This window comes from Paralichthys olivaceus, chromosome 4, assembly GCF_024713975.1.
Source record: "Paralichthys olivaceus isolate ysfri-2021 chromosome 4, ASM2471397v2, whole genome shotgun sequence".
Classification (NCBI taxonomy): Eukaryota; Metazoa; Chordata; class Actinopteri; order Pleuronectiformes; family Paralichthyidae; genus Paralichthys; species Paralichthys olivaceus.
Window position 1 is genome coordinate 22,331,944 of NC_091096.1, and position 21,308 is coordinate 22,353,251.

General features: G+C 41.6%; 1 protein-coding gene across 1 annotated transcript in view; it reads left to right on the forward strand.

Annotated features, from left to right (window-relative positions):
• Positions 1 to 21,308, forward strand: part of sema4c (sema domain, immunoglobulin domain (Ig), transmembrane domain (TM) and short cytoplasmic domain, (semaphorin) 4C) — a 95,421-nt gene that overhangs the window by 24,997 nt on the left and 49,116 nt on the right. The window contains exon 2 of the mRNA XM_020094056.2: positions 5,569 to 5,700. The gene's annotated coding sequence lies outside the window, so the exon portion shown is untranslated. The remainder of the gene's footprint in view (positions 1 to 5,568; positions 5,701 to 21,308) is intronic.

A 21,308-nucleotide genomic window follows, 5' to 3' on the forward strand; every position in this document is an offset into this window, starting at 1 on the left:
TTGCAGGGCTTTCCTCTTGTCATGCACCTCGATGCTCAAAAACACACTCACACACAGTTCAGGTGAATGGACTCTCTGCCTTGTGGAGAACTGAATGTGCCGCTGGTACATATGTTGAGGATATATTGACAAGTGTGAGTGTTTTTCTTGCTGCATATGTCTCTCGCTCAGTTCAGCTCACACACCAGGTGCTGCTCCTGTGTGTTCTGGCATAGTGAGAATAATAATCACGACTCCTCAGCTCAAATCAATATCAGCTGCCAAAAGCACCGACGCAGGCTCTGCTCCTCACTCAGGAAATGAGTGGATGATAGTGGAAAGGTCCCACTTCACCGAGAAAAAATATAAATCACAATCACTTTATCTGTCAACACCAACAAATGCAGAGGATTCTTTTTGTTTCGTCACAGTGTGGAGACAATAGGACTTCAAACTGCTCATTCACTCTGCCAGAAACTTGGAAGATGTGTTTTTCTGACTGACTGTGTTGCCAGAGGCTTTGATAGCATCTGTGCTGCGGGCTGCAGTAACAACGTTCAGAGCTGGCAAACAGGTCTTTGTCTCTGGCACTGGAAATGTTAGGGCATTCATGAAGTATTGCAAAAAGTTTACCATCCATCTTACCAAAGGGTGTAACCATTACTTTAAAGTAGTTTTTTTTCAAGGGCCGGTCCATGAGGCAGGACTTCCTTTATAGCATGTGTTTCTTTACAGATAATCAACACTGGCGTTGGTTCTATGTGTACGGCTCCTTTTTCATCCAGAAATATTTGCATACTTTTTGTCGTTGTTCAGTTTTGCGTCTCTCACTCGTGGTGAAACCTCCGGCTGTTTTCTCACATTGGCTCACTCGGATATTATCTGGAGTTTTTACCAGGGGGCCGTCAGGAGAAACTCTAGAGAAGATTTACCAATCAATAAATAAATGCTTAATAAGAGGTCATATAGTCCAACTGGCTGAAAGGATTTTTTACAAATTAGCAATTCAGTTATTCTTATTAATGGATTTTGATCTGTAAAGCTTTAGCTAATCATCTATTAACATTTATGAAGCCATTAGTTTGTACTTAAAAAAAAGTACAAACTGCAAGTGCAGCCATCACTGTTAAAATGTCAGTATCTTCTCAAAAGTTCATGACATGAATAGTAGCACGGAACAGATGCAATATTTCACATCCAGGCTTCAGCATGAAGAATACAAATGCCACACCGTCAGCTATATATCAGTCATTTCTGTGGTACACTGAATAATCGATCCTTCAGTTGAGAGCGGATTGACGACTCTCATGAGGGATCACAGTGAGAATTGACTCTGTCATGCCGTGGCGCTGATAATGGGCCCTGCGAATGGCGGCCTCCTCTAATTTTAACTTGTAAATCACAACCCGCCAGTAATGGGCTGCACTTAGAAGGGTCAGAGTTTACGAGTAAATCACTCTGGAGGACAAAGACTGTAAAGTCAAGCTTTCCAGCTCAACCTTTTTGGTTTTTGAAAGGGGTACGTGGGGTGGGTGTGTTAGTGGTGTGGGTGGAGTGATATAGGGGCTGGCAGTTGCCGTTCATTCCTAACATCCAGCTCTGACCTTGGCCAGATGTCCAGCAAGATGGAGTGTGTGTGCGTTTATATAAATGTGTGTGCGTCGTCGGCCAGGTTTTCGTGAATGCTCGCCTCTAATAGGGACTGGCAGGCATTTTGTTGGGCTTTATTGCCACATGCCTCTTCCAATCCTGCCGCTGATTAGAGCTGCCATTACTGGCACACACACACACACACACACACGCACACATGCACATGCTCTTACGAGACAGACCAACACACTTTGGCACAGGCTCAAAGCTCGGGCCTTTGCATGTGATTAGCATCCTATTGGGTTGTCTTGTGCAGAGATCAAACGGAGCATGGAGTTGTGCTCTTGTCGAGGCCGATTGGAGGAAGTGACGGTTACATCGTTGCTCCACTTTTCTTCGGCTCATCAGGGTGCTGTCAGCTTAGACAATGTCAAATTTGGTGAAAAGCAATTAAAGGCCTGGGTTGCCACAATTGGGCCTGATGGGGAAGGCTCATAAAGAGACAGCGTGCATCAACACACACTCAGTCATCAGGACACAGTCTGCCGTGCTCACACACGTGGGTGTACATCCGCCCACACACACATACATTTACAATAGGCATGCAGGCGATTAGCTCAGAGAGTGTAGGTTTAAACTGTTAGTCATTGCTGACTCACAAGCATCTGGCTGGCGTCCACACAGCCACTCACTGTGCTGCCTGTCAAACAAGCAACGCAGGCAGCCAGCAGCTGGAGTTGTGTGTGTGTGCATGTATGAGTGTGTATTTGTGTGTGCAGGTGTTTTTGAAATCCTGCTTTTTGAACAAGATACCCCCTCGCCCCTTTTCCTCCTCATCCACACCTCTTCTGCCTTTTGGCCTTGTGTGTCTTGTGTGTGTAGCTCGAGTGTATATGTATTGAGTATATCTGTGTGCACTAAGCTGTCTGCAGACATCCATTTTGGTGTGTGTGCGTGTGTGTGTGTGTGTGTGCGTGTGTGTGTGGCGCCTTGCAGGGATTTGGATGCTGTGTTCTCCTTGATGAAGCCAATGGAAAGCTGAGGTCTGGATGACTTACTTATTTAGGAAAATTCTACCAGAGATGGCCAGTAAGCTGCCGTGCTGTCACATAGTTGCACATGTGTGCGTGAGTGTGTGTGTGTGTGTGTGTGTGTGTGTGTGTGTGCGAGAGTGAGTGTGTGTGTGTGCATATCCTGGCCAGTGGCCTCAGTAGCAGCAGAATATTTCATTTCGGAGAGAGACATTTTTCCTAACAGCCTTTAAAGTTATTCGGCTGATGTTCAGGCTTCAGTAGACGTGCGGCTGGTTCAGTCCCAGGTGGAGACGCACACTGTCGGGTTAAGTGCTCTACCAGAAGAATTTTACACACTTACACACATGCGCTCGCTCATATGGGCAGTTAGCTATGGCCACGAGGTTCTTGATTAGGTCTAAAATTCACTTTCCAGCACATTTAATTAAAGTAACTCAATTTTAGAGACCCAGCCATCAAATAGTTTCAGATGTTTACGTAACCTGCTTTTTATATTTTCTTGCAGCAGGATTTATCCGGGCTTAGGGTGTTGTCTCCTTTTAGAAAAACAAGTCAACGGTAGGTTTCATATGGTGCTGCCAAATGAAAACCATGAAGGATTAAATTATCCTTTATGGGTCATTTTGCTACTTCTTAGGTTAAATAAACTGTTTAAAATGTGTTGGTTTGTTTAAAAACTGCCTTGTCACTAAAATAAAACAAGTATTTTCCTCTACTTTAATTGCTACAGGACATTGGAGGGGTTCTACACAATGTTTGTGTGTGTGTATTAGCATTGAATCAATACAGTCTGATGAACATCACAGCTTTTCCAGTCGATATCGTGCAGTGCTGTGCGCACAGAGTGTAACTGAGTTTCCAGCTTCTAGTTTATTGACAGCAGTGAATGAACTGTGATGGTGTCAGAGGTTCTGGTTTTGCCTTTGTATGCTCCCTGTGTGTAACACTAGCCAGCCCATATATTACTGACAGTACCCGCTTGGCCCTCGGCACTCTCAGTGTGATTAGTGAGCCACTGATGCTGACATGAATCTTAGCCTCCAGACACAAACTTGAACATAACACACACACACACACACACATTGGCTCGGACTTGGCAGTTAGTTATGTGATCTGCAGTGTGAACCATGGAATCCAATGAACATGAGCCTGGAGCACTGAGGTGTGTGATTGCAATGAGATATGTGAGGCCTGGTATGTCAGAGAGTGTGTTTTCGTGTGTATAATTCCACAGTAAACACAGGCACATTTTTCACATTCGGTTTAGTTCTGGTAAACTTAACTGTGTTAATGCCATAGCAACAGAAAACCTTCAGCACTGACCTCTGAGCAAACAGAGCTGCAGAGTCAAACGTGGAGGAAGATATCGTAGCTTGTTAGCCATGTTGCATCAGCATGTGTTGAATTCCGCTTCACAAATGAGGAATGTTTTTTCACACAGATGTGGTTGAGAATCGTGTTTAGAGGAAACTTTTTGAACTGTTAACTAATGGGTTTGCCTGCAGAGTTAGCTCCCCCAGAGAGCTGATTTCTCTCTTTGGCAACTCTTTGAATGAATGTACAGTCTGAAAACAAAATGCTATAGGGGAGTAAGATCACAGAAGATTAAAATAAGTTTTCTGATAAACTACACATTTGGATCATTTAAATTGAGTGAAGAGCATAACATTTTAAACTTAATTACCTCCACCAAGGCGGTTATGTCTTCACCTCTGTCCATTTGTTCGTTTGTTAGCAAGATTACACAAAAACAACTGAACAGATTTTAATAAAACTTGGTGAAGGGATGTGGTATAGATCAGGGAGGAACCCATCAAATTTTGGTGCCAATCCAGATCAGGGGGCGATCCGAGAATTGTGAGATACATTGTTTTTCAACATATTCACAGATTTCCCAGGCATATTCAGGGAACTGACATCTACGAGTCTGATTCATTTTGTGCAGCTTGTCTGAATTTCTGGGAAATATGTTTGAGTTTTTATTAGCACATAAATAAGACGGTAGATCATGAGGAAGTGAAGACGTAACACCAGATACTGGTGAAAGCTCATTTGCCTTCTTAAGCAGAGGAGCACTTAATGCAACTCATTCTTATGAACGTCATGTGATTTGGCGTGGTAAAAGTCATGACGTCAGGTTCTCCATGCAGCTCATTTCACCACTTTATTGTGCATGTTGTTGGAAAAGCTGGTGTCAGCTGCAGCACTTACTTTAACATTTTTTGAATTTTGAATTTTAACTTGGTAGCTACAGTAGTTTACTAACTAGTCAGCTGAGAGGGTTTGTAGAGCCACATATTTTCTTCTACATTGTGGTTTGATCAGGATTGTAACTTTTCTGTATATGTATGTGATTTAGTCTGTGAACGATTGCATTTTATTGAAGGGATAGTTCACCCAAAAATGAAAATTCACTCATTATCTACTCACCACGATGCCGATAGAGGGGTGGGTGAAGTGTTTGAGCCCTAAAAACAACTTTGGAGTTTCAAGGGTAAACAGCGTTGCAGCCAAAACCAATACAATTGAAGTAAATGGTGACCATGTCTTTGAACGTAAAAAAACGTGCCTCCATACTGCTCCTGTGGTGTCAACATTCAAATTTGCATTATTTACACTGTGTTTGTAGCCTAAATGTCCTCTGTTATCCTCCTCCGAGTTACTGCTGCAGCTCTAACTCTTTACCCAACACTTAATTGGCATAGTGGTGAGACGATAATGAGTGAATTGTAATATCGGGTGAATAAACGTGTAAATTATTTAGTATGTAAATGGTTGTGCTTATGTGATTTATGTTTGGATATGTGTGCAGGTGTTGTCTGCGATAGACATTACAATTACTGAAGCAGCCAATCTCATATGCGCATAGACATGCACAAATACACACACACACACACACACACACATTATCACACAAACTTCCACCCCCATCACTCATCACCCCTCTCTTCTTCTCCTCCTTTAGCCCAATGTGACCTTCATCTGAGCTGCGTGCCTCCATTCAACATTCACGAGGAAGACAGAAGCGAAAAAAAACAACTGAAGAGGAGATTAAGAAGAAAGCACAGAGACGCGCGAGGGAGGAGAAGAAAAACAAGTAAGAAAGTGAAAACAGAACAGAGGGTGGAGAAGAAAAACAGAGCAGCATCTTTTCTGCCTCGTCTGAAACCTTCTGCAAACAGCCCGAATGGCAGAGCGAATTAGAGAGCAGAACAGAAGAGAGAAGGGAATGGTTTTGTTGAGGCATGTAAAATGTGAGAAGCATCAAAAGAAATAAGAAAGTGAATATAAGGGGGAAAAGGGAAACCTCTCATGAGGGGCGGTGCTTGTCAAAACAGGATGTGGAAATTGCAGATATTTTCAGGTGCTCCCAAAAAGAAATGTGCAAGGGAAGGAGCAGAGAGACACATGAGCTGAGAGTTTTGAAAAAAGCAAACAAAAGGAGGGAAAATGAGAGAAGAGGTTGAATTTGGCTAGGATATTGGATTTCAGATATCAAGGCATTTTGTAAAGAAAGATGCTGAAGGTGTGAGAGTGTGTGTGTGTGTAGTGTTTACGTGGGTTGATCACACCCTTTACCGATTGTGCATGTGTGAGTTCAAGTGAGGTGGCCAGAGTTCGCCTGAAGCATAAAAGTGGAACACAAACAAGAAAGAAGGAGAAGGAGAAATGGGAAATGACCGCGCATATAATTTCAAGTTTAGGTTTACAGAAAATTAAGCTTGTGATTTTCGCCAAAGTACAAGGCTGTAATTTCTGCTTTTATAGTTTCGGTTTGATTTATTCACTAAAATCTATGTAACCAACTTACCATCTGCCTCAATCCAGATGAGAGAAGTTGATAAAAGTTATTCTTCAGTTATTACTGCGTGCTCTCAACACATTTTATAAGTAGCATTAAGTGGTATATACAGAAGCCTGCCCTTGGTTTTACCTCTTGAGTGCACACAGGCTGCACTTATCCTGAATGGTGGTGTCTGAGGTTGTTTACAGTCAGGTCCAAACGGTATGGCCAAGGGGAAGGTACGACAGAGAAATCAGCGGGGCCTATATCCTTGCAAATGCCAGTGTCTGATCTTGCCAGTGATAAGTCAGAGGAGCGAGAGAGCGTTAGAGAGGAGGTTATATGGATTATATGGACGAAAGGCTCAAATTTAAGAATGAGGAGAAAAAGTGAGCGGCAACAAGCCGAGGAGGGATAATTAGCTGCTGCACAATTGAGAGTGAGACATCTCGTCTCTTATCAAAGACCCAGGATAACAATTAGAGCCTTTTATTAGTGAAAAATATAACTTTTAGTTGACATTTCGTGGACTGTCGCAGTTGCCCCATAATTTTACATGGTAGCCACTGCCATCAAGTACCATTCAGTTGATAATGAGTAGGTGTTCATCTTTTGTTTGAAGTCTGTGATGAGGGACTTTCTCATTTATAATCAGTTGTCTGTTTGATCAAGCCGCCAGGAGCATCATCAAACTTTAGTAAATTGCCACGGATGAGAAAAGTCATTTGTATCTCAACTTTCACCCACAGAATACAGAGACGTGGGCAGGAGGGGGTTGCACACACACACTCACACACATACACACACACACAGACGCAAACAGAAAGGCTCGAAAGAACTGCCTCAGGCAACACTGCTCTTCTCCTCAATCTGTTTTTTTTTTCTTCATGTGTGTTTGTCTCTCTCGTCACAATTCAGTCATCCCTCGTTCTCTTTAAAAATTCTCCCCCACTGTCTCGCACACTTTCTATCTGTGTTTTTCACAGTGCGTGTTTATCTCTGCAAGGATATTGGTTGCCGATCATAAATAGCTTTTCTTTGACAGGCTGCCATCACAGACACCAGGAAGGTTTGGGGGATGTGGGGGTGGGGGATATGACAGTGCGAGGAGAGAGATGGAGAGAACCATAGGGAGAGGGAGGAAGAGGAAAAGCAAGATAGATAGAGGTTGAGGTTATGCACACAGATGAAGCGTGACATGCTTCAGGTATTCAGAGATAAATGGGCGGCACTTTACAAGCATGTCCCCCGTACACACAACCACATACACACACACACACACACACACATGAAGCAAGAATTGTTATGTTCATACACACTAACACAAAGGTACACATTTTGATTATATTTCAATGACCATCTCACTGTCATCTCATTTTCTGTGTGCTGTAATGCAAACATAATTCCTCCTCCAGGTTTACCTGTGGTCCTCATATACTGTATATATATATATATATATATATATATATATGTTTACACAACAGAAATTCCATAAGAACAACAGCAGACTGCCCACTCTTAGTATTCCTGATTTGGATTTTTACATTTACTGTCTATCTGTGCAGCGAGGATAATTTGTGCCATTGTTCTGAAATCGATATCTCAGGAACACCTCCATGAAATCCTTTCAGATTTGGTACAAATGTTCATTAGACTCATGGATTGAGTGTTTTGAATTTGGTTTCCAAAGCGCAAGGTCATTGTGACCTCACAAAACATGTGTTTTGCCTTGTGAACGCGACACCTCAGGAACTCCTCTAGGGAAGCCTTTCAAATTTGCAACAAAAATTCACTTGGACTCAAAGACGACCTGATTAGCCTTTGTTGGTCACAGTTCAAGGCCGAAATTACCTTATAAATCCTCTTTGTTTTCCTCATGACCATTTTATCTTAATTGAAATAATCTTTTGTATATTTGGCACAAATGTTTACTTAGGCTCATAGACTAACTGGTTTGATTTGTTTTTGGTCTCTTGAACCTCCACCTCAGCCTCAAGTCTAGATTTAGAGAGCTTCTTCAGATTCTGGCCAGTATATAACCTTTTGAATGTCATACACATCGAAACCCTGTGACTTTCACAAACACATATACACAGGTTCCCCGACATCAGCTCTGATGAGATGAACTTATTGGAACCATCTGCTTCTTGCATTCCTCCACGCAGCAGCAGCCCTTGACTCTCAATCGATCCCAGCTTATCTTCCCGTAAACCTGGACCCCTTTTCTCTCCTCCTCGCCTCACCACCACCTACCCTCCTTTCCTTCCTCCTCATTGCTATCGATCAGCCCGTGTGTTCAACAAAGTAGAGAGCAGGCAGTGGTTAATGTAGAGCGGGGCCGAAGGATCGCTGCTCGCGGTTTGCGTATCACCTTTCCCGTCTAATGGGCCCTATCAGGCTCTAATAGACCCTTGGTTAGTGCACTCTCGTCTCACTGCTCTCACCTTTCACTTCTCCTCTGTCTTTAACTAATATCTGATTGCATTGTAAGACTGCCAGGAGCATTTTTAGCTGATGATTGTTGATTTTGCCAACTGAACCGCTGTCGTTTGCAAAACATTTTTATACATTTATTCATCCAGAAAAGGATTTATCTCTGCTGAGTGTGCACACACTCTGTCTTTGCACTTGTTACAGTAATACACATTCATACCTGGGATCGGTCCAGTAGAACCACAGTATTTTGCTGTTGGCCACTGGGAACTGCCCAACACCGGAGGATCAACTCTTCTGTTGTCTCCTGACCCCTCTCAATCTCTGGGATGTTGAATGTAGCTGGGTTAAGTGCCTTGCTTACTGGCACCTTCTTTGTTAGGGTGTCTTGCAATTTTCCTAGGGCTTCTGAATAAAAAGTCAAATAATAAAAAGTGGTATTGAGAGAGATGAACAGGAATGCAGAGTTCAGTGCCATTACCTGCCTGACATTTTTGAGAGGAGTTCAATCATTGTTTTTTCTTGCAAATGAAAAGTTAAATTCATCAGCAGAGCTTGTGATGCTGTGGCTTTGGATGGTCCCATGTGACTAGAAGTGTATGTTTGTTAATACAGCAAACGTTAAGGAATATATTGCTTTATAACAGACAGTACTCAGTTTGTTAACTTGACTGTCACTGTTAAATGTATAACATTTTACTAAATGCTAAATTGTAACTTTATCTAATATTTGTTATATTTAACAAAACATACACACAGTGTCACTTTGATGGACAACTTATTAAATTTGGTCTAATTTTCACAGATTTAGCCATATCAAAGTCTGGTTGGATTAAAAAACATGACCAATCGTTGTAAACAGGTTCACCCAGAGTATCGACATGTTTCCCAATTTATAAGATGAATCACAAGTAAAACTTGATGAAAACAATTTTTGATTGAACTTCTTGGTTTAAAGGAGTTGTGAGCTAAATCTAAATGAGCTTTATTGGCTTTTCATATGTGCACATACAGAGAATCGGAATCTGGCATTGCTCTCAATGTACTTGCGTAGTACATGAACATTCAGCGAAGATTAAGATGAGGCTCAAAAAGATGGAGAGAAAAGATCTCATTTGGATGTAGATAATAATGAGAACGTGACTACCTTTAAAATTTCTATGATGAGCCCTTATACTGTGCAGGAAATATATAGCTACACTAAGTTAAAGTTGAACCACTAGACTGGCTTGCAGCTTGGATGGTTTACAACAGACACTTTGGATAAAAATGTTGTATATATATATTTTTTTTTTTTCTTTCCATTAGTTTGGATCGTTTGGTTTTTTATCTTCATATTCTCACCTGATTTGTAAATAGTGATTCTCACTTGCTCCATCTTACATGGAGAGATTCACAAAATGACCCAACCTGTAAAAAACTGAAATTATGCTTCAGTACAATACAACCCGTACTTGTTTTTGTGCACACGTTCAAGGTTACTAACAATAAAGTCAAGTTTTAGTCATTTACTTAATACAATACTAAACCTCTGAAGAACATGAGGGACTTAGTGAGAGAAGCATTCTGAAGTCCTATAAATCTAAATGGTGAGGGTGGTTGGGGTATTGGGGTGATGCATTCATAAGAGTATTAATATGGACCAGTGGTGCAGATGGGTTGTTCCATATCTTCTGATAGCTATTAGACATGAGACTATAAAACAACTTTTGACTCCTGCAGGCTCCTTGAAAAGACATAAAACTAGAAAAAAAGAGATGAATATACATTATAACATCAGTTTTTTATATTCCTGAATAAAAGACCATGAAAGCTTCAGCCCACAAAGTCTCTCAGACCCTTAACATTTACACTACAGTCGGCTGTCTCTCTCTTCCTTTCAGTCCTGTTTTTCCTCCGTTGCTTCTGACATTCTTTTCATCTCTGTCAGTGTAACCTCCTCCTCTCTCCCCACCTTCCTGCCACTGAGGTGTGTGGGCTGTTTCTTCAGGTGTCCAGCTAGGTGTAACCTTTCTGCCCTGTGGCACCTTACTGGGATCCAGGGCTCTGGGCTCAGCGTGAACTCCTGAACTTGTCCCAAAAGAAATGCTCGTAAAGCGGAGAGGGGAGAGGACAGAGAGAGGGGGAGGTTAAAGCGAAAGACCACTATAGTGGACAATTAGCCCCCCAAGGAGCATAGTAGGCGGTCTCCTCAAGCCAGAATACACTGCGAGTGCTTCAGTGACTGGCAGCCGAGGAGAAAAAGGAAGTGTGTGCGTGGGCGTGTGTGTGTGGCATAGTGTTTTGCATTCACACACCCAGTGGTTGTTGTTCCAAAGTGAGACAGTGCATCGAGTGCCTGTAGGCATCAATACGACCGTTTCTATTATTCAGAGCTGATTACAGCGCTAAAACATACAGTGGTGAATAATTTTTAATGAGCTCTGAAATGCAACAGAGAAAGTTTGTCTGCTTTTTTGTTTGTCTGGATGTGGCTGGCGGAGCAAAACAGCATATTTGATCCATGCACTGTTAGTGAGGAGGTTTCAACATATACGTGTTGAGATTGACGATGTGTGCACAAAACATGTGATCAAACATTCCTTTAATGCTTTGTGTGTGTGCACAGTGTATGTGCCTGTATGATGATCATACATATATGTCTGTGTGTGTGTTTGTACAAAGTGCATGCATTGCATTGTGTGTGTAGCGTCTATATTAAGTCAGTGAATGTGTACAAAGGATAGCCTTAGTCTGAATGGATTTGTGTTTCTAAGTTCAGAAGCCAGTTTGTTGCCTTTAGCCAGGCTGATCGACTCATGACTACATGGTGATTATGGACTAGTGCCCTCACACACACACACGTGCACTCATATATGTGCACCGATAACATGTCGGAGTGCTATCCCAGCATCCCTGGGCCTGCACACAGGGGCATGCAAGTCAAGGCAGCTAGTGTGCACGTGAGTTTTCCATTTTTAAAAGGAAGAGGGAGACCTAGATAGAGAAAAACACAGTGTATCTGCACATCCAGTAAGTAACCTGCCCAGAGTGTTGACTTTCTGCAGTAAGCACATTTCTTTAATGTCACATAAATGAATACACTGATATCCCCTATCAGGTTAAAGGATCAAGCAGCTATAGACTAATAAACTCTAACAGACCTGAATGTCTTCACAGTGCCTGTTTTCAATCATGTGTATGCCATGTAATAAAAGAGAATAACCACATATAACCAATAACATGTAAGCAGATGTTCAACCGACCAATCAGCCCAAAGTCCAGTCCAGATGTCTGTGATCTTAAAATGGCAACTGACATTTCTGTGTTCATTTTATCATTTGACTATTTCGACGGAACAGTAATTGAGGGCAATTATAAAGGAGCTTGAGAGCAGAGAGAGTGAACCAAAACATTCAAGTTACACACTGTCAAATTAAAACATTTGCACAAAGATGATAAAACGCTGCATAGCTGAGGCTAAGATAACGTGTTTCTCGCTACGAGCCAGCCCTTTCAAATTACATGCAGTCATTTGAAACCATTGTTAATATTAATCTTTTGTTGGTGCAGCTTTAATATCTGTAATATCACAGACTTGTTAAAATTCTTAGGTCATCATTTCATCCTTGGATTTTGTCCAAGCTGTTCCTGGTAGCTGCATCAAATATATTCATCCTAGTCAAATTGAGACTCGATGATGCTTTTGTCTCAGATTGGTTGTGAAATACTGTTACTCCATATCACACCCACCCCCCAAATGTTTCAGCTTGATTCGCTTCCATCAGGCGCGCGTCCACCACTACAAATCCCAAAGCACAGATGATCTCGCCATCTCATTAACTGGACGTCAGTCTCTCCGGTTTCATCTCGCCCTCGCCTCCCCTTCTACAGCTTCCTCAGGTCTGAGCAGGTGTTTGGCTCCCAGTCAAAGTCCAAATCAGATCCATTTCATCTGTAATCAGCTGGCGCCCCCTGGCACAGATAGGAGAGATCAGAGTGCCGATCAAAGAATTAGAAGCCGACCACGCCTGGACAGCCGACATGGACAGGGCGGTGGTGTGTGGGTTGGTTGGTGGGGGATGGGGGTGAGCGAGAGCTACAATAGGGATGAAAGCAGAGAAGATGGAGATTTGAAGGCCTGCACAGTGTCCCAGGGGAGAGACATGAAAGAGCAGGGTACTGCTAGGGGAGGCCGCAGGGAGGGAGGCTAAGATGTTACACTGCAAGCTCTCATGGGAGTTTTTTTTTTTTGACATTTCCATTAATTTGCAGTAGGTTGTTTAAAGTCAAATGCTGTGCTCAGTTCCGCTTCAGTTTGAGGTAATTATGACGGGAAGCGAATTCCAATCACCATGTGAAAGGAAAGTCAGTGACATTAACTTGATGCATTTGAATAGCTTGATGCGCTGCCGCTGGTTAGCAAATCATTAATTGTATGCAAATAAAGGAAATCATGCGCTCAGGTGCATGAATGTTGATGAGTGGTTTCTCGTAACATCTTTAAAGGGGGATTTCAAACACTCTTTTTTTTCGAGGACTTGAACATTGTGTCGGGTGTTTTCAGAAGGACACAACACAAAGCACGATCACAGTCTTTCGCATTCATCTTCTACAGTCACACGTTCACACTCTGCATGCAGCTGATCAAACCGCTCTTTGATTATCAGTCTTTCATCTGTGCTAACTCAACACAAACAGATTGCACATAGTGTGCCAGCACCCACCCCCCTACACACACGCAGCTCCATAATGTGAGGTGGTCAGCATAAGCACATCTGTAGCATCTGTATTCACAGATATGCGTCATGCTATCTTTTCGATGCAGACTCACTCAGGCTTGATAGTCCTTCAAACCTAACAGACTATCAAACACTACCACATACTCTACCCGCTCTTAGTGCTCTCCTGTGTGTTAAAGCCAACACTCTCAGACGCTGAGAGAAAATATATACTTACTTTTTTAAATCAATGCAGGAGGCATACAGAGGCTGTGTAATCTAATCTTTAGACAATGTATTACAGGAAATAAGGGACACCATAGCCACAGCTCAGGGGACGATGTAACCTGATGTCTTCTCTCCTTTCTGTGTTGCACTAATTTGAGTGTAAAGCTGCTTTCAGACATGCTCTGAAGTGCGGACATTTTCCTGGAATGTTCCAGAGGGGCTGTGTTTGAGAACGCAAATGTCCGAGCCAGTTGCTCAAGACCATTTTTCTGCCAGCACCCTTGAAAATGTCCTGAAAATATCAGAGAAAGCCCATTTTTTGAATACAGCAGGAAGTTCGTGTGAGCGAGTGGACATGTTGAAGATGTTTCTGACACAACAAATGCAAATTTAACAAAACTTAATACAATTATCTGAGGATGAAAAAGAGATGCCATACACATAGAAGGCAAGGGGCAATTCAGGGTTCAGTGTCTTGCCCAAGGAAACTTTGGCATGCAGATGGGGAAGACTGGGATCAAACCACCAACATTCTGATTAGAGGAGGACCACTCTACCTCCTCATCCACAGTCTTGTGAAAGACAAACTCCACACATTTTTTCACATATTTTCCAGAGTTCATGTCTGAAACAGCTTTAGAAAGTGTTGTTAAATATTTGTTTGCTGCAAATCATCATGATACTTTCAGTTTCATTCGCCAACTAGCATTTTGGTAACAGACACAGTATGAAAGCCCACATCAGCGTGGGACACTTGACCAGTGACGTTGGCTCTGGGTCGATCCTCCATAAAACATGAACCAGGCATGAGTGTGCATGATGTGGGAGAATGTGTGCGTGTTTCACTGTGTCCATATCTGCTACATTAGCCCCACTCTCTGAATAAAAGCAATGCATCAGCTCTGTTGCCGTCGTCTTTCCTGTCAATACTTAAGAAAGAGCTTCTCAGTGAAATGAGAGCAGTTTTATGTGTTAATCCAGCCCTGTAGGATGCATGGTTCCAAAGCACAGTGTGAATAAGTAAGAGGAAATAGCAACAAAAAGAGTCCACGTTGACTTTCCTCACTTCACATCCCACAAGTCATCAATTTTGCAGGGAGTGCTGTAACATGATATTGTTTTCACTCCGATTTCAGAGCCGTTTTGCTCTGGACTTGAACCTTGAAATATTGTCTTTGATGCATCGCCACAACTGGAGCCATTGTGTGTTTTTACATTTATAGTCCAGGCGTTTAGCTAAAGCTGTCACACACAGCAATTTTCAGTGTGTGTGCTTGGATTCAAATCACCTTAAATGTTTTTAAGGAACCTCCTTGTTTTTGAAGCTGATCTCTCATCTAAATTGGTGAAATTATCATATCAAACATCTTCTTCCAAGTCTCTGTGGTGGGTTCATAGACTCCCCTAGTTAAGTTTGTGAAGCCTTCAGGAAGTGTTAGATTTACAACAATGAAACAAGGTGAACTTGGGTCCCAGATTATCATTTGGCAATGAATCTTGGAGAAATATCATGTTATGAATATGTTTTCACTTCATAAATGAAATAAAAACTATGACAAACTGGGTTCTGCCTTTGGGAACCAGATTTGTATTTCTCAGTGACATCTGATATGAGGGTGATTCCTCTGAGAACACAGGTAGAAAATGCCTTGATGTCTTTACAGTGCAGTGGACCTGCGTGATTCTGTTGTTTTCTCAGTTGTTAAAACACAGTCTACATGGAGCCGAACAAAGCTGCTGCATTTTAGCAGGTAGTGTTTACCATGTTCGCCATCTTAGTTTGGCATGTTAGCATATTAACATTTGCTAATCAGCACTAAAGGGCAGCTACGATTTGGAGGTTTTGGTTCTATTGTGCTGGATGAGAACAAATAATAGGGTTTTAAGTTCAATGGATCTTAAATATTTGAAGCACATTTCCTGGTTATCTATCACTTGGTGTTTTAAGATATTATGTGGCTGGACTTAAATGCAATTTTCTGTCCAAACCCGACCCATCTCCCATGTTTTCCCCGATCAGTCACATGCAGCATAAAATATAATCTACCGTGGCTGAACTGAACCTGTATATCATCTGAAAAGGCCTGGCCTGTAAACACTCGTGAATTTACTATGAACTAACTCTCAGGACTTAGATGCATATTTTTGATTTTATGTATTATTTTATACCTACTATTAATTTTACATCCATACCAGTTCTGAAGTATTACTGGTGTTGGCTTCACTACTGAGTTTCAGTATCCCATAATGTTCTTAATGCCTTTGACTGTCTACTATGTGAAGAACCACCACCTTGAATTTCTCTAATGATTCATTGTTTAGAATCAGCTATAACTATTAAATTGTACTCAACTATTAATACACCAGCGCTGCTCCAACTTCTCACCATGGTGATTTCCTAGGGAGGTTAAGACAGTATAAAAGCTTGGAACCGCTGTCATCCTCCTGTCCACAAGGTGTGAAATCGTTTGATCCAGCTTGTTCTATTTAGGTGAAAGGGCCTTTGTGTTTGTCAGAGACTACACTTGTGTGTGTTTGTGTTTGTTTATTTTAAATGCTGCTGGTGCAATAAAAGGTAGAGGGATAGGGGAGGGTACGGGGCTGCAGGCAGGAAGGAAGGAAGGAAGGAAGAGAGCTGACGGTAGCTGCTGTGTTTGTTTTGCAGGGAGGCGAGAGAGGAGATGAAGGGTGGGGGGCTGTCCGGTGGTCCAACCATACATAAGTGTATGTGTGTTTGTGTGTGTAGTGGGGTGTGGGGCAGTTACGGGTTAATGGACATTAAGTCTGTCCCACTGTGATAGTCGTCTGGGTGGAGGGTGGTGGATGATGTGCCCCGGCTCCCTTTAACTTACAAAGGGGGCAGGGGTTGAGGTCAAACAATGCCTGTGAGGACTAGCAATCAGCTGGGACAGCAGCAGAGGTCAGTGTGTGTGTGTGTGTGTGTGTGTGTGTAGTGATATAGGAGGATGGGAAGGATAAGGCTTCCAGGAAAGGAGAGGTGCAGAAAATGAAGGGCAGGAAGAGGACAGTGGAAAACAGAGATGCAGAGGTGAAGAGAAGTGGGCAGACAGATGGGGTTTGAAAATGTTCTTACTCTCTCCTTTTTTCCTCCCCAACATCCGCTCTCTTCGAAGAAGCTACTCCGCTTTGCTTCTCTCTTCAGGGACTCATCTCACCTCCAAATACACTCATCACGACAAAACATGCGCGGTGAACACGCGCAGACGAAAAAGACGCACGTGCACGTGAAACAACACAAATCCACAGGCGCAGCCATGACACACCTCTCAGCAACCTAATCAGGACATGTGGCCTACTTCTCCGCATGTTTTATTGAGCTCTCCATTGTGTGAGTGCTGACTGATATTATTAGGCTGCAGTGTCTCAGCTCATTAGCTAAACCAGGCTCAACAACACCAGCAGCTAAAAGATGATTTGATACCGCCCGCAGAGTTATGTGACACGGCAGGACCTTAAAGAGGACGTGGTGAGAGACAGAGCAAGCAAGTTAATTTGTTCGTCAGCGGAGAGTGAGGCCGAACCTTGCTTCTTACGGCACAGCGTGAAGCCGTAAGAGTCGCTTTGATAGAAAGAAAAGTAAAAAGTAAAACAAAAATACATTATAGACTGACTCCAACCATATCCCCCAGAGTTCATACAGTTCCCTGAAGATGTAGCCTGAAGATTCAGAGTGCAATATTATCAGCAGAGTGGTGTCAAGCTAAGAGACATATTCAGCAACACTGGATGACAAACAATACTGCAGCAAGCCAGTCTGTCCTTGATTGTTATTGCTCTAAAGTGACTGACTGGATTTTATAAATTGGCACTGTATATAATCCCTCTGCTATATGCTATTAAAGCCGCTAAATGAATCACACTGACTGAACTGAGGAGTGTGCCTTTCCTGGTTAGTAGAAGGTTTGCACAGCTACTGCACATGCTAGTGGGGTAATCTGTTACCATGAATACTGACCACTATGTAATATTACAGATAATAGTGGGATGTAGTGCTTTTAGTCAATTAATGTATCTCGCTGCACTTTGATGCAACTTAAACTGACTTGGCTTCGATTATTTTCTGTTTCAAGAGATAACATATAAAAGTTCATACTGCATGATAAGTGCATGTGTTGTGTTACTTCTGTAGTACTAAACTACATTTAGTAAACTATAGCAGGCCTCCATGCATTTAGCTATTTTTCTACTTGTTTGACAAAAAACTCACTAACATCCCCGATTTGAGTGAATTCATTTGGCATTCTCTTCCGGGTCAAATGACTCTGCAGTAGAAACATGTTTTTATCGCTGCTGAAAAATAGGTCCATTTGTTTTTATTGACTAGTAATGTCAGTGTGTCCTCAGAGTCAGTGCAGACAGTGTGTGTCACACTAAAGCTCGTTATAGAGGCTACATCATGTGATTGACTGAAACGTTTCATCTCTCATCCAAGAGGCTTCTTCAGTTCAGTTTGACAGGCCTTGTTAGTAAAGAACAGATTCACATCTCGTGGTCCCGAGTCTTTCATTTCGTTCCTACATGTTATTATGTTGTGGTCACGCAATATATTTTTTTCCCAAATGTCACCAGGGGGCTCCATAACTTACACTTTACAGTTTGCTCCTTGTTTGTGAAATATGCGGCTGTGCTTTTAGTTTACTTGTCCATGTCTGTGATTGGTCATATGCAGTAAACTCCACCCCTTTCGTGTGCACACGCTCACATCTTGAAGAGGAAAACCTGGGTTGATTTACCAAATTGATGTTTTAAGCTTTTGTTCTTTTGACAGAAGCCTTGAATCTCCATCTCCTCCACCATCCTTTTCATCCTCATCTTTCCCTGTCGTGTTTACACGCTGCCTCTTCACTTAATCTGGCCTTTAGGATGCACACTTCACTTTGTTACCTCTCTGCACAGACTTAGAAGAGTATATGTTGAGGAAGGGGGAAAAAAGATATATTGCAAACCACGCAACATCCAAACTCCAGACGTGTTTTTTCTTATATTTTCCATAACTCACCTTCCTTTTTTTCTTCATCCTTTCAGCCCTTCATTCCTCACTCCCTCCCTCGCTCCTTCCATCTCAATCTCTTCTCGGCTCACTCATGCGTTGGCTGGCAAGGCCTCCAGCATCGATCCAATAAAGCTGGTAGTCGGCATTGCAAGGCTTGGAGAGCTTTCATCCAAACCCAGCATTTAAGCACGCTCATTTAACAGCACACCGCTATGATCTGATCTAGGGGTGGAGGGTGATTTGGGAGAAGCTGGGGATGGGGGAGGCTAAAAGAGAGAGAGAGAGTTTTTTTTCCCCTCTTTTAGCCTCTTCTTATTTTCCTCTCAAAAGTGTTGTCAACATCATTTGGGTTCAATATGGGCACACAGACATGAATAAAGCACACACACACACACCTCCAAATCTCAATTTACTCCCCTGCCAATCTGCCAAATAGAACAAATGTTTATTTTTTGATTTTTTGCCAGCGCACAAAATTATTATTCACAAGTGGGAAAAGATGAGAGGACGAAGTAGGACAAATACATTGTGCTACATATCACAAAGGTATTTTTCTTTGTTTTGCTGTGATAAAGTAAACACAGCTTGACATTTACAAGTCAATGGGTTCCCCTCTCCTGTGAGCATGCCAAAAAACGACAGTCATCAAGACCATCTTAAAGGTCCAGTGTGTAAGGTTTAGGTGAAAGGGATCTATTGGCAGAAATTGATTATAAAATAATCCTAGTGATGTTTTCCACTAGAGTGTTTCATCTAAATTGTACAAATTGTTGTTTTCTTTACCCTAGAATGGGTCCTTTATATTGAAATACTTATATTTACATCAGGAGCAGGTCCTCTCTACAGAGGCCCCCATGTTTTTTTATAGTTGTTCAAACTAAATCATAAAACCAGGGGGCTATGATCCCATACAAGCTCTGAGCAAGTGCAATAAACAAATCAACAATTGGATGTGCCAGACTTTTCTTCAATTACACAAAAATAAACCTCATTTAGAATTCTGGAGAATAGAAAACAAAACAATTGTTTTAATCAGCTTGAATCAGTTGAGATAAAAAATGCAGACAAAGCCAGAAATCTTGATGTAGTCAAGAACTTAGATCTTAATTTTAACAGCCAAAATTAGAAAATTACAACACCGGCCTACTATCACCTTAAGAGCATATTGATTATTAGAGGACTTATGCTTTAGCAGAATTTCAAAAACCCTTTCCATATATAATCAGTCAATATGACCACTCTAATAGTCTCTTTAAAAAATTAGCAATCATTTGCAACTCATTCACATCATGGATAATATCCTTTCTAGTTCTCAGGTCTTTACATTGTCTTCCTGTCTGTCGAAGGACCCATTTTAAAATACAGATATTTGTTGATAAATCACTGGCTGGATTTGGGCCCGAATACATTTCTGATCTGCTGTTATGTTAGGCAGACTATCCAGATCATCTGGGACAGGTCTGCTTTGTGTCCCCAGAGTCAAAACTAAACATGGAGAACCAGGGTTCAGTTTTACTTCTGTGTGCAGTTTCTATGCCCCACAGATATGGAACAAACTCCTAGAGAAGTACAGGTCTGCTGCAACTCTCAGTTCTTTTAAATTAAGGCTGAATGCATTTCCTTTTGCCACAGGCTTTAATAAATCAAATATGTAGTACTTTCTTGTACTGAATTGGAACTTTTTTGATCATTTTTATTTTCTATTCGATTCTATTTTCTATGGTCTTATTTTGGTTTTACATCTTTAATTGATGCTGTTCATGTTTAATGTAAAGTAATGGCCTTGTTGTTAAAATGTACTTCACAAATAAACTTGCAGTGCCTTGCATCATCAAAGGCATCATTTCCCTCACTGATATGCAGCAGCAGAGGGTGGGAAAGCTTACTTACTGCATTTATTTATATTTATTTGCATTTTTATTTGATTCTTATGAAGATAGACGTCCTGATAAGAATACCAACGTTAAGAAAGATCCATCATTTCTAAAATCTGGAGCAGTTAGATTGAATTATTAAGGTTATACTTAGTGAGTTGGAATTGCACTGTGGGTGACCTTAAAGTTGAAATTAAAGGGTCAGTTCACCAAATTACAAAAGAATATGGTGGTGCTTAGCCATGAGGATATATTTTGTTTTGTGCTGGGGTTTAATGAAATCCATCCCTGGGACTTCTGCTGCCATTTGAATAGAACAAAACAGAAATGAACGGAAATTCTTACATGAAGAACTAATTACAATAAAAAAATGACATTTTAACTTTAACCATGTCCCCACTTTCTATGCAGTGTTTCGCAGACCATGCCATAGAGAGTTATTAAAATAACTACTTTCTACTGAAAATAGTCCCAATATTAAAACAGTGGAGAGAATATTTATATATTTTGTTGATGATTCTTAAGACCTTAGTATGCTTCAAACAATTAGATTATATAAGTGCATTAAATCCCCTTTCAAGTTACATTATCAGTCATCTTTCTTAATTCTTCACACAACTTCTTTACATGTGTTTAACCCAGTTGAACACCATGGATGCTGTTGATAAGAGG